We start from the raw sequence: 9,149 nt of genomic DNA on the forward strand, positions 1-9,149 counted from the left end.
GCAACCAACCAGCAGCAATGTGAAATGGAATGAAGCCCACCCACAGCAGATGACCCAAAAAAGTAGTCAAACACACCAAGCTTCCCACAACACAATGCCTTTCCCTAACCCTAAACTGCCTTTGAACCAAATTGTATCAAATCTTGCACCATGGCCTTATAAATGGGATAAAGACGGCATTATCAAACTGGACTTAACATTTTACATTCTTCATTTAATCCCTGCACTTGTCATTTTCATATATTTCATCAAATTGGACTTTACATTGTGCATTGCATTCAACCTCCACTGTTACACAAATTAATTATTTATGCACGTCACATTTAATGTTTGCTCATTACCTTCATATATTTCATACACCTTATTCCCTTTTCTATAACTCGGTCCATATTTCCTTTCTACAGTAACGTTGGCTGAGGATCATGGGTAATGTAGCCTTATGCTATACAAAACTCACAACAAAAAAAACTATTTCTCAGAATCGTAGGAAATAGGGAAATAATTCAAATGGATGGCCTTAACATTAACCTATCACATTGTTGAGTTATCAAGGGCACTTTTATAGTTTTTTGTGTTGAGATATGTTGAGGATATTATTAAAAGCATCAGTTGGGTCCACCCTCTGGACTGATGCTCCAAGCGTCATATGAGGTGCAGGTATGAACGATATTTCCAATTGAAATATATTTGTTTGAAAGTCATGTTGAGTGTCATGAAAAAAAAATCCTTTCCAAGTACATAAATCTATAGATTCAATTTCATGACTCTATCACAAACTGGCGTGCTATTGGTTTGGAACAGCTCGGGCCAAGTCATGCCAGGTGTCCTGCTAAAGTTGGTCCGAGGCTTTACGGGGGGCTGCTTGAAGAGAGATAAAAGTCCATCATGTATGATTTGTTGCGTTTCTATGGAAAAAGGCTCTTCGTCTCACCTTCTAGCATGGTCATTTGGAACAAGTATAAAGACCTTTGCTAATAAATCTGGCTGGATGACACAGCACTTTTTTTTTTTTCAAACATACCTCCCTTGAAAATCAAAAGGTAGCGGTACAAGTTGAGGTGGTTGAAGCCAATATACTGTTCTTCTTTATAAATCAAAGTACAACTGCACAGCGCCGGTTCCCCACTTGTCCGACAGTCACAAACATAAAGACCACAATTCCCTCTGCCATGGAAAAACCTCAAGGTCTCTTCTTGAGAAGTGGACACAGAAAAAGAGACAAAAGTGGATTTAAAAACTCCAGCAAAACAGGACGTCTTTTTCACTAGGGGGTTGTCTTGGCCCTCAGACATTGAAGCGTGACTGGAAAGGTCCTGGGTGGGCAAGTGGAGCCAGATGACATCTCAGTCTGGACTCATCACTGTCTTAGTTATCCCTGGGGGGAAAGAGCCTTTCTTACCACCAAAACCACATAGGTCACTTTATTTTTTACTCATTTTATGAGCTGTCTTAACTGCTGCCCCTTTCTTACCATCTCGTCACCATGCTGTCATGCGGTCTCTATTCGTCATGTCATTCTCAAATCACTTTCTTTTCTCCTCTCAACCCTTTTTTTTCTCTTCTGACCCTGCTTGCCCTCGCTTGTGTTGACCTCTCCCCCTGCTCCGTCTCTCTGTGTCCGTCTTCACAGATAAGTAGACATCCCTCACCTTTCACATAACATCACATGGTAACAATCAGAGTGGGCTTTGGCAGACAAATTAGGGCAGTTAATGTAGACCGGAGATCAGTGCAGAGGCGGGGAAGCTGGTGCTAAATGCCAACAGATGGGGCCTGAAGTGGATCGGCCCAGCATAGCGCAGTATGGTACAGTATGGCCTGGGGTGTAGAGCTGAAAGAGGGCCTGAGCCCAGAGGAAAGAGGAACATTCCTACTTAAACCTCATTTTTTATTAGTGAGAAATGAGAGAAAACTGTAAATAGAAAAGTTGACAAATTCAGACCAAAATTAAGTGCAAAAGAGATGGAAAACTAGTTTATATTTGTTTGAAAGAAGAGATGCATGCATCAGATTAAACTCTGCACAGGATCCAATTTTATTTTAGCCATATCATCAACATCATTCCTCCCTGGCGCTATAGGAGTCAGAGGCTAAACATGTTCCTCTCTGTCCATTTAGACAGGATCTGTGTTTATTTATTCCAAAAACTGAGTCAGATTATTTTACACAGTTTACTTCACTGAATTATGCATATTTCATCAAATGTTTGGCAGAGACAACCGATGTAACTCAATGCCAATCCAGCACATTTTCACCAATCTGTCTGTCGTCACTTGTAAAATATGAATGAATAATGCTCTATGAAATCTATTAATTCTGAATACACTTCTCCTATGAAATGTGGGACCCATCACATGCTGATCTGTGAGTATTTTTCCATGATTATATCCAGTTAATCCAGCTTGATGAAGTGCATGTCCTGCATAGGTGATTATTTAACACTTTACACCGGATCTAACCAATGAGTATAATGTCTTCTCCTTCTGTCCTCCAGTTCAACTACTTTATCTTTTGAAAAGTGTGAGGAGAATAATCTTTTTACCTTTCGCCTCTCCCAGGGTCTTGGCAATATCAAGCCAAGACTCCCTCTGATTTCTGCATCCAATCATTATCCCAAACCAAAATGCCTGCCCCGGGCTTGATACTGATGTAGCCCACCACAATCCGATGCAACATTCTCAGCCAAACACAACACTGCAGCATATTGAAAGTGTTTTGATACATCATTAAAAGTGTATGTGAACACAATGAAGTGAAATTGTTCTATCCTGAAGGAAATACTTGAAGCATTTCTGTTAAAACGCATCGTAATAATAAGCGAGGTATCTGAAACAAGGTTTATGCAAAATTGATCTGTGTAAATTCTATTTGTCCATCTGCACACAATCCGCTTTTTGTGATCACCTTAATACACGGGCAGCACACACACACATGAACACACAAATTCCTCTTATGTTACAGGCTTTGAAGCGGCAGACTCATCCCCATTTTCAACAGTACCCAATCAAACACAAAGCTCAGGGGCGGATTAGGAGAAGGCTTGTGCTGCACAATGCTCCTATCAGGGACCACACTGGTTTTAAATTACCCCCAATTCCTCACTCATTTTCAATCACTCACTGGCCCAATAAACTTTGTTTCTCCAATAAAAAAGGGCAACAAAGGAACGCTGAATCACAGTTTTGTGCAACAGCAGTCCCACATAATTCCTGACACTGTGTGTTTGTGTCTGGAAAATTGTCCTTGAGTATCATCAATGTGACAATTTGTGAGGATAAAAGATTGGATGCATTGAAAGTGAGAAAAAGACATTTCCTTTTCGAGGGGTGAAATGTGGTTTTCTTTTGTTAAACGGAAAAACAGAAAGATGGAAAGATGGAGAGAATGAAGGATGGCAGATGTGCGAGTGGAGGTGTGGTCATTGTCACGCATGTTGTCAGTTCCAGATGGAGTGGTGTCTTCTCAGACGGCAGCTGGTTTCACTCAGAGAAAAGACATGCAGCAGAAAGAAAGAAAGAGATCAGACCTTCACCACTGAATATTTATGATCTTGGTCCATACAGATTTCTCGCCACATTTTTTGCGGTTTTCAGGGGAGTTAGTATGTGGTGACCCACACACTCACAGACAAGCATGAGTGTTCACAGATACATTTGAATGTTCACACATGCACCCACTGAAAAAAATAAATTAAAAAAGGAAAGAAGAAAAAAGAAAAAAAGGGACATCATTAGAATGGAAAGTTGTGAATGTGGAGAAAAGTAAAAGAAGAAGTACATTAGGTAAAAGAGAGGATTTAGGAAACAGACCTACACACACAGAGAGAGACCCCATGCTGGAAAATGCCGTTGTTGAGCTTTGAAGCACAGTGGTAATGAGGCTCCATTTAAAGCCAATGAAGCCGCTTTGGCAGCTTATGAAAGCACGATTGGTAAGCCCCCCTTGTCTGCCGCTGTGTGGTGTGTGTTTGTGTGGGTGTGTGCGTGTGTGTCAGTATGGGGGGGGGAGACAGTATTTGGCCGGATCTGCTTTGCTCTTTTCCAGCAGTCAAAGACGCAGCTTTCTCCCTGAACAGTCACTCTCTAGAGCTCAGATTTCTCTACAAACTTCTGAAGTGCTTTCCCGAACACATTTGAATAATTGTAATGTTACACAGTTGTAGCAAAGGGATACAAATGAATGTATCTCATATAGTATCTTGATTAATGTCATTATATTTGACAACGACCCAAGGAGACGCCCTCAACTCTACAGTAAATACACATTCATCAAGATGGAAAATGAAGAAGCAATTTTTTGCTGGCTGGAACAGAAAGAGATCAAAAGAACACAAGCAAATTAAATTATGAGAATGTTGGTGACGGTCATGACATGGGAAGGGACAATAAGGTTGGTCATTGTGATATACTGTTGCAGAAAAATCGTCCCAACCATAGATTTTATCCAAAGATGGATGTAATGAAGTGTGACGTCACCCTTTGGTTTACTTTGGAGTTGGTTTGAGGCCCAGAATTCAGGGTGTTGCCTTTCACACTGTGGAAACATTTGGGCTAAGATTTGCTACTTTAAATAAATTGTGCTAATCAGGTCATATAATCAAGTAATATTAAACCTACCCAAATATTGCAGCAATATTCTGACCCGTTGTGAATTTGGGGGAGGACAGCAGGTGACACAACTGTCAATCAACACCCACACAGTAGACATCAAATCCGCTCTAAATCTTCAAATCTTATTAAAAGAGCAATAATTTCCAAAGTGACCCCCAACATACTTATTAGAGGGCTCAACTTTAGCGAATGAGACCATAATGACTGGATGAAAAAAAAAGATGGTTTTAGTATTTCTAGAGGGAAGTTTGCTGTTTTTGAATGGGAGTCAATTGGAGCATGGGATTATTTGTAGCCAGTAGCAGGTGTTGTGGCATTGCACTTTAAGGTACTTCTGGATTGGTTTCAGTCTTAAATTGTTGTAGTTGTTGCTCTCTCTAATACATATGATAGAAGAAAACAATTGGTTTGAGAGGTTTTGAAGGAGGAAATAAAAATGTGCCTCAAGACTGTGCTGCAGAAGAGGACAGGTAAATGATGATGCTGACTTGTTATTTGTATTGTATCACCTACAAAACTATGGCTACACAGTCTTGATAAGAGAGGCAACTGGCTTTATGCTACTTAAAAAAGGCAAAGCTTCCAGTAAATCCTTGGTTACTTACCAATATCTTACTCATGTGACAAGCAGTAGCTTTGTCCTTAGGTAAGAGAGAAAGACAGATACACAGAGTAATGCAGTGAGTAGAGGGTCTCTTCTGGTGTATCAAAACTATCAAGGGAAGTGGAGTCTCAATTAAACTCAGCCCTAGGGTTGGCTCTGTTCCTGTAGCTCAATCTCTCGTAGGACTATAAATCTGGATTTCCACTGTCCGTTTGGTTGCAGGCCATTTAAACTGTTTTGGTGTAATGGGAACTGGATGGGAATGGCAAGTTGATGGGGGACAGGATGTCCAGGATGGATGTGCTTGATGCAGAGACATATGTCATGGTGTATGTGTGTGTATGTCTGTGTTCAGACAATCTCAGCAACCTTTATTCTCAAAGCCTTGATCGCCATGCCTGGGGAGAGTGATGATAAATGGTCGCTTTCCTGTAATTTACCTTTTGGAGGATGGATGGAGCTGGCCTGTTTGGTTAGAGGGTGGGGAGACGAGGAGAGAGGAGACTGTAGGTGCGAGAGAGGGGGGAGAGGGGAAAAGAGAAAGAGTGTAAGGAGTTTCCTGCTTTGGACCAGACTATGAGTCGGGAGTTGGGTTTCCCCAGAGGTGAGGTATGCATTTGTGTGTATGTGCCTCAGTGTTTATTGACAGAGCTTTGGGTCTTGCTCTATTCATAGAGGAGGGGAGCTGCTCTGCTCGGTACGCTCCCCTTTCAAGCCTCAACCTATCCCCTGTGAGTGGAAACACACCAGAGCACTGCCCACTGTATATGAGCATACTTTCCAATGGGAAACGGACACATATCAATTTGGTATAATTTCTGGAGCTTGGGCTAATTACTGCTATTAAAGAGACAGATGATCAACACAACACAGAGCTCATTAACTAATAATTTATTTTTTATCATTTAGATTAAAAAGTCAGTGGTTCATTGCCTCCAAAGAAAATGTACAAGGAAGACTTTGATATAACAGAAGTGAAAAGCAGGGCTGAACTGAGGGAAGAATCCCTTTGTTCCCAATGAAGGGTAGGTGGACAATTTTATTGTGAGTGAACCATTATTTCCAGGATGTTAATGTAACAGAAATTGGTGGTTGTTGTGTCAGTTCCCGTCTGTGCCTTTGTGGGAAAAGCAGAGGGTCCGATCAGCCCGTGTCACATTTTTACTCAATTCTCCTCAAAGTCATTAACAATTGAGCGCTTGTTGTCTGGAAACAACATAAAACCCGAAAGGAATACATTCTGAGTAATATCTGAACCACATCTTCTGGTCGTGATCACAAAAGCATATGTTTCTGGTTTCTACATCCATATAACATCATCTGGTTTGTACATCCATACACGTGAGTCATCCCAGGGCAAGTGACGCTTTACAAAAGACAACATAAATGGCAGTTCAGTACATATTTACAACATTAAAAACGTGTCTAACAAGGCAAACGTGTAGATGGAAGTGAAACAGAAATGAACAGGAATCAGACCAGGAAAATGTAAGTGATAATTCTTCATCATAGGCTGTTCAGACTCCTCTATGCAAACAATAAACAGTGGCAAAACTGAGAAGCTTTGTCCCCCCTCCTGAAAAGTCTGCCCTTCATATGAGAGCTCTCTTACCTCTCTGCACTTTCAGTTCATGTGCGTATCCCTTGTTTACTCGGGTAGATTAATTGAACACACACACACACACACACACACACACACACACACACACACACACACACACACACACACACACACACACACACACACACACACACACACACACACACCTGTGAATGCTATAAATGCTGCAAAAGGGGGAAACAAAGCAAAGCAGTTATGGCCTCAGTTCCACTGCCAAGCTGCTGGGCTTGTTAACGTAAAACAACAGGACGGCTCTCCCTATGAGGCTCACTAAATAGCTTTCACAAGAGACTAAGTTCCCAACATCTGGCACACTCTTATTTCTTATCTTTATTTTAACATTCAGGGTGGGCACTTAAGAAAAGGAAAATGGAGAGCCGATAGTAAGTTAAGAAGAGTTTTTATGCAATTCGATGTGAAATAAAAGTCCAGACTCAGACTGAACTGAGAAGGCGGCAGGGACACTGTTGCTCCTCCATGAGTGTGTTGGGCTCTTAAGGAGCTCAGCACCAGAGAGGCTCCACGGGCACGTAATTTGACCATCCATCATAATGTGTCACGCCATACTCACATACCAGGGCAAGGAGACTGGTGCTACTGTAACACCACCTGTCTGACACGCCACTGCAGCCAACAGCCATCACACAAATAATTGACTGTTTGGTTCTGCATTTTTGTGAAATTCCATCTGTAGGGATTGAGCACAGCATATAGTGCTGTAAAGATTTCAATGCTTTTTTTTATCTGTCCTTTGCCTTTTTTTGACGCACACCAGAAATCATGGTGGGTGATTGCTAATTTTGGTTATGGGTTGTTTTTGGATTGGACAATTAAAATCTCATTTTTACAGATGTCTGACCGTGAAGATCCACAATCATTTGAACATCTAACCCAGTTCAGAGTTTATAATAGTATTGACCGTCATGCCCTCCACATTCTTAAGCTTGGTGACATATAGTTTCATAAACACAATCAGACCATACACCTGTGTGAGTGTGTTCTTCACAGTTTGACATACATTCTTGGAAGAAGTGAAAACAAGATCTACAGTGCAGTACAGTACACCACTGAGGAGTTTTGGCAGCCTCGTTCTGTGCTGTCACTTATCTAAAGACACTGAATATACAACATGCAAAATGGGTTAAAAGGGAGTTTGGGCAGGGTGGTGGTTGACACACAGAAGAGAGCGGACACTTTTGGAGGAATGACAAACCAAACATACCGCCGCAGCCAGATGAGTGTAACCACTAGCTAGCATGACATGCCTGTCGGCACACTCACTGCTATGCTAACTTGATGTGCCCCTCAAAACTGTGTTTATCTTGTACTCTATTTAAATAAATTGTAATGTGCTTTACAAAATGAAATAACAGCAAATGGCAGATAAAAAGCTTGAGAGCAACCAGACAGGTCTCTCTGTGGTTTTCGTTGGTCCTGACTTCCATAGTCTCTTAATTGAATTTAAAAACTGACTATGCTTATTTGGCAAAGGATGACAGGGACTGCATTTGGGTAGGCAAGTAGGGGGAGATGACTTGGTAGGTTTTCCTTTGGATCTTGATGCTCATATTGGTTTAGTTCTTGCTCTGTTCACTGTAAGGTTTTGATGGACCAGCAAAAACCACAAACATGCAAACATAACAAAACACATGAGGAATGAAATATGATACGCTCATGTCATAATACAATCAGTGAGCACTAAAAACTTTCCAGCCTCATTCAGTTTGTCAAAATATGCTAGAGAAAAACACAACTATGTTGTTTATCCAACTTTGTTTTCTTTTTACTGCATGAAAAGGAACTCTCGTTTCAATCTCTTATTTCGGCAAACAAAAGCTTGCCAGTCAGTGGACACATCAGAAAAAAAGAGTTCAGATATTTAAAGACAGAGAAATGACATTGGCCACACAACATCTGGAAGGCCACTACCCAGCGGAAGACATTGTCCAAGTATCCTTGGAAATATTGGTATTGTCCTGAAATTCCAACCATTTGTCCACACTGCTTAATCTTTCTTCCAGAAAAAGTGACAAGCAATGAGTCATGATGGTGATTCATGACTTTATAAACCACTCAAGAGGGACTGGTGGTGAAGAGGCACAGCCCCGGAGGCCTGGAATGTGACTCACACGCCAACAGGGTTTGTTCTGCTTAAAATGAAACAAAATGAAAAAAAATAAAAATATATGTTTAGGATATGAATGGATGAGATAACACCCCGCTAAGAATATAAACTCTATTATGATCAGTGGCATCAAATACTTGTAGATTTAAGAGCCTACATGAGTAGTTTATTCCATGGGGGCTGTTTAGT

The sequence above is a fragment of the Scomber scombrus genome, chromosome 21 (assembly GCF_963691925.1).
Source record: "Scomber scombrus chromosome 21, fScoSco1.1, whole genome shotgun sequence".
Taxonomy (NCBI): Eukaryota; Metazoa; Chordata; class Actinopteri; order Scombriformes; family Scombridae; genus Scomber; species Scomber scombrus.